This window comes from Hordeum vulgare, chromosome 5H, assembly GCF_904849725.1.
Source record: "Hordeum vulgare subsp. vulgare chromosome 5H, MorexV3_pseudomolecules_assembly, whole genome shotgun sequence".
NCBI classification, from domain to species: Eukaryota; Viridiplantae; Streptophyta; class Magnoliopsida; order Poales; family Poaceae; genus Hordeum; species Hordeum vulgare.
The window spans coordinates 358,731,563-358,736,950 of NC_058522.1; the positions used below are offsets into that span (position 1 = coordinate 358,731,563).

The 5,388-nt window shown below is 41.3% G+C and overlaps 2 pseudogenes; one reads left to right on the forward strand and one right to left on the reverse strand.

The window, feature by feature from the left end:
- Window positions 1–1,573: 1,573 nt before the first annotated feature.
- LOC123395866 lies at window positions 1,574–2,033 on the reverse strand (annotated as a pseudogene).
- A 221-nt stretch (window positions 2,034–2,254) lies between these two features.
- Window positions 2,255–5,034, forward strand: LOC123396708 (annotated as a pseudogene).
- The last annotated feature ends 354 nt before the right edge of the window (window positions 5,035–5,388 follow it).

Here is a 5,388-nt window from a genome sequence, read left to right on the forward strand (position 1 = left end):
TGCAACCTGTAATAACACACTCGAGTTACACATTATGAAGACGAAGTGCATAGGTTCAATCTGAACAAATCATTTCCCTGAAAGATAAATCGTGGAAAGTACATGGAGTATGGACATAGGATTTATCTCTTAGCAACTCCTTTTGATATGTAAAAGAAAAAAAAATCCTTCATTATGCTTTAGGACATGCAGTAACCAAAAACTATTGATCAGGGAGTGCCCATTTTGATACTCGCATGCTGGCCTAAGATGACATTTAATTGATCCATGAATAATATCCAGATCCCATATTTCTTTGAATAGAAAAATATACTATAGCCAGGAAATGTACATTGAGTGCTCTTATAGAAATGCATCTCTAATTAGTTACTCCATCCATAAAGAATTATAAGAGCGTTTAGATCACTAAAGTAGTTATCTAAATGCTCTTATATTTCTTTACAGAGGGAGTACAATACTTCTGTTGCTATGAATTCATGTGTAATGCAAACTGTTCTCTGAATCTTTTCCTGTTCTGTTGCTACAAATTTTATATATTTAGCTTCACACCTTTAACACTATCTAATCCCCCTTATGCAGCCTGATGGACAGATGCCCGGTGACAAGACCGTTGGGGGAGGTGTTGATGCTTTCAACACCTTCTTTTTTTGTCAACTTTTTTCCAACAATGCTAGTCAACTTTTTTTGTCAAAATGTTGCGCCATGCTTTGAATCTTGCTGCTTTGTTAGTGTATGTAATCTTTGTATTATGTTGTTCCAGAACAGCCTTTGTGCTATTATGTGTCATGTTAACAGAATGATATCTGCCATCAAGTGCATATAATTGTTTTTCTTAGCGACACAAACCTCATTACTCTTGTCTTATCAAAGATATTATTGTCTGAAATGCTTGATGAATTTACAATTGCTGACTATTGTTCATCTACAAAACTAAATCCACTGATTTATTGAAATGTTAAATGTAGTTGTTTCTTGCAGCAATCTCTCCAGGGTTAGTACTACACAAAATTTCTCCATAAAGTAGCAAATAGTCCATGAGAAAAGAATCAATTATATTTCATATAAGTAATTGAACAAAGAGACACTACGGTTCTGCGAAGTAGGACACTATACGTGATGCTATTCATAGCAGTGCACATCCGCTCCTGTGATTTACAACAAGAAAGTGGAAAAGGCAGTACATGAGTTCGATTCTTACTACACAAATTGGAATGTCAGGCAGACAGAATGATGACCCCTCCTCCTGTCCTGACCGAACTGTCAAACAGAATCCTGGGCGATTGTCTCTCCCAGCGCCGAGGCGGCACCCGCTACCCGGCTATGGCGGGGAGGAAGAGGAGGTCTGGGGGGAGGGCCGTCAGGGAGGGAGAGGAGGGTACTAATGAGACTGGACATTTACTAAGTAATTCTGAACCTTCACACATCAAGCATATCAACATTGGATATTTCTAAATTAAGAAAAAGCAAAGTGAACAGAGGCCATTCAGTTTACAGGATATTTCAGTACTAATGAACATTGACACAGACTTCTGAAAGTAAAGAAATCATATGAAGTTCAAGAGCAAGTATACCTTGTTGCAGCAGCAAATCATCTGCTTCACACCAAGAGTGAAAGCAAGGAGAGCATGCTCACGGGTCTGGCCATCCTTGGAGATACCAGCCTCAAAACCACCAGTGGTGGAGTCAATGATAAGCACAACACAATCAGCCTGGGAGGTCCCAGTGATCATGTTCTTGATGAAATCACGGTGACCAGGAGCATCAATGACAGTGCAAGAGTACTTGGTGGTCTCGAACTTCCACAGAGCAATATCAATAGTGATACCTCTCTCACGCTCAGCCTTGAGCTTATCAAGCACCCAGGCATACTTGAATGACCTCTTGTCCATCTCAACGGCTTCCTTCTCAAACCTCTCAATCACACGCTTGTCAATGCCTCCAAGCTTGTAGATGAGATGGCCAGTCGTGGTTGACATGCCAGAGTCGACATGGCCAATGACCACAATGCTGATGTGGATCTTTTCTTTGCCCATGGCTGTTAACTACCTGCATAGACAATAAGAGGTGGGATAAGAGTTCAAGAAATTCAATATTATTGTTTTACATTCAAATGGATAATGATTAAATGACAGTGATAATTTGGAACAACAACAAATTAAACTATAAAAACATTCGTAAATATACTGCATCAAAGAACAAAGGACAATGCTCTCAAGTACATTGACCCCATGATCCGTGCGGAACGCCTCGGACAATGCTCGTCGTGTCGTGCTTCATGTTCCCCATAACTCTCAAGTACACCGTCGCGCCATTGAATGGCAGACACGCTTACATCCCATTCTTTGTAAGTACAGCAGCATACAGTGATTAACCCTACCTTCGTCTAAATTTTTGGCTGCAGAGAATCACCAAAAAGCAGAACAAGGTCATGATCATTGATAGGATGTGGGTGAGAGTGTTGTGCTCGACGAACCAGACGTGGCTGGGAGAACATGACGCACGACACGACGAGCGCCACCACCGGCAAAGTGCTCACCCAACTGTAATGGATCAGCTGGAGCAGAGTGAGAGGCACAAATCAATTGAGATTTGGTTTGGATATATTGAGCATGTGTAGTTATAGCCATATTTTTTTTAACTTTCTCTTGTGTTTTTTAGCCTGCCTTGTAGTAGAGACTTCTCCGAAGAATTACTGTATAATTATAAATAAGGGTTCCACGATGGCAATCTTTTGTGGTAGGAGCTCGACTTTGTAGATTAGAAAAGGATAAGTTTAGATTCGAGCTCTTTGGAACAGAAGCTATTTTGCAACAATTCATCTGAATACTGGTTTATCAGATTAGAAAAGAGTTGCATAAAATAAGCCTGAACCATTTTCATTGTAGATAGCACCCGACACACACAAGAAAGTCATTTTATCACTTTATTTGAAATCAAGGTTGCTTTTATTGGATCTTTTGTAAAAAGTTCTGCACGAAGGAGATTTCTTAATCCGAACCTTAGGCTATCATTCTGATCACCTGAATAATACTCCCTTGATACCGCTGCTATTTCTTGACTCCAAATCTTCATCGAGTAATGCTGAAGCTTCACTGAACATTACCGTGCCGCAGCTGATGCCTAAGGTGACTCTGGATCTCTACTTCGCGCCGCAGCTAATGCTCCACCTGGGATTGCTTCAGTTGGCTCTTGAAAAGAACTTTTAGAGCCACAATGTGACTACTCTGTTTCCATGGAAAGAAAATAGTGTAAGATTTCGTTGATTGCTAAGACTCCTGCCATCTTGAGTGTATATAAGTATAACACCAAATAACCAAATTGTACTACTCTGAATGAAAAGTGTTCATGAAACTTATAAGTTACTATGCATGGCATCAAAATTTCTGCAAAGTAGCTAGACATTTATTACAAACAAAAATCAAAAGTAGGGAAAACAGATGGTAGATACAATAAGCTTCTGAAGTCAGAACATATGAAGTGCAGATGACTGTGCCATTCAATGCTATATTTGGTAGCAGAAGAAATAGATCTGAGCTCTAATTATGAAACATTAGCTATACTTGTTATCTAATCAGCTCGGCGAAACATAAATTCCTTCAGTCAGATTATGATACTTAGTGCATATTATAGCTTCAAAGCTATATTCTGAATTGCAGTGTTTGTATATGGGAAGTAATATGCATCTTCATCATCTAAAATCATGAGAGTATTAGGTTGCCATCCTTTTAGTCATTGTTTATGATGTTACTTTCTACTCCCTCTATTCCTAAATATAAATCTTTTTAGACATTCCAATAAGGGACTACATACGGAGCAAAATGAGTGAATCTACACTCTAAAATATGTCTATATACATCCGTATGTAGTCTAATAGTGTAATCTCTAAAAAGACTTATATTTAGGAACGGAGGGAGTATTATTCCAGTGGTTTATATCTCTTTCACTTTTTGTATGGAAGATGTGCCGGCTATGGTGCTACCATACCAAGTGGTGGGCGATCTAATAGAAAGGTCCACTCGATGACCTCTTTCATGTCGATGAATGACACTTGTACAAAACCCTTGCTGAGTACAATTGTTTGCCTGCAAACGAATTATAACTGAAGGCCTCATCTTTGTCCAGGAGCACGGTTCTTTGCTGATGATCGTTCACACTATGATCTGTTTGGTAAAAGAAGGCCAGGTGATGAAGAGTTCAGGAAAGCTTGGCAGGAAAATGTTGACGAGGAAGACTGCCTATGGACTGCCAGTGAGGACGAGGATGAGGAGAAAGAGGACGATACAAAAATGGAGAGGGAAATGAAGAAAGTGAAGAAGCAAGCCAAGGAAAATGGAAACCTTATTGATGGTGATGACAGTGATGAGTTAAGAAGTATATGCCCTGAGAGCGATGAATAAGATATGACTCTCTGGAGTGGCAGTGAAGAGGACGATGACAATGATATCCCTACCGAGCCACATCCCAATGAACGCCACATCCCAATGAACGCAGTGACTCATATATAGATAAGGTGTTTGAATTTGATGAGACGCCTAAATATCGCACAATCTCTGAGCTGTTAAAAGCCGAGAAGGAACCACCAGAGCTCTAGCCAGGAAAGCAAGCAAGAAAACTTGCTGTAGAAAATGCTCTCAAGAAGTTGAAAAAGGGCCTGATGGACGCTACATTAATGTATTTGATGTTGTCACTGATATAGATATCCTGATTGGAGCATTTGAGAACATTGTTTCAGGACCAGAGTATGCTGAGCTGCGGGAGGGCGGACCAAAGAAGCTCAATATCCAGTTCTTTAAGGATATACAAGCACGAATGAGAGATCCAAATTTCAACTTCTCTCCAGAGTTAAAGTTGAAGCCTAAGAGCAAGTTAGTGCCTAAGAAGAAATGGCAGAAAGCACAATCAAGGAAGAGGAAAAATGACAAACGTTGAGCTGAGATAACACAACAGTCAAAAGTAATGTATTTGTCTTCCAGAATGCTCTCTTCAAATGGTGGTCAAGTTGTCTGTAGTGTTGTTATCCACAATGAACATCTTATGTATCATTTTGATGTATCTTCTATTTGGAAAACAAATGGGGTCTGAATTCAGTAGTCTATTTTAATTCAGCAAGCGGACCGGCGATTGGATTTGTACCTGGGCTTGAGGGAGGTGTGGGCGGCGAGGTCGCGGGAGGAGTACTTCCCGGAGGGCCCGAAGATGCGCGTTCCCCCCTGCTCGTTCCCGCCCTTCGCCGGCGCCCACGTCGGCCGCGCCGCCGTCGTCATCTCTCTCTCTCTCTCTCTCTCTCTCTCTCTCTCTCTCTCTCTCTCCGGCCGGTGGTGTGGGGCGAGTGGGGCGGGGGCGTCGGCCGTGCGGGGCGCGCGTGGCGCGGGGCGAGTGGAGCGGCGG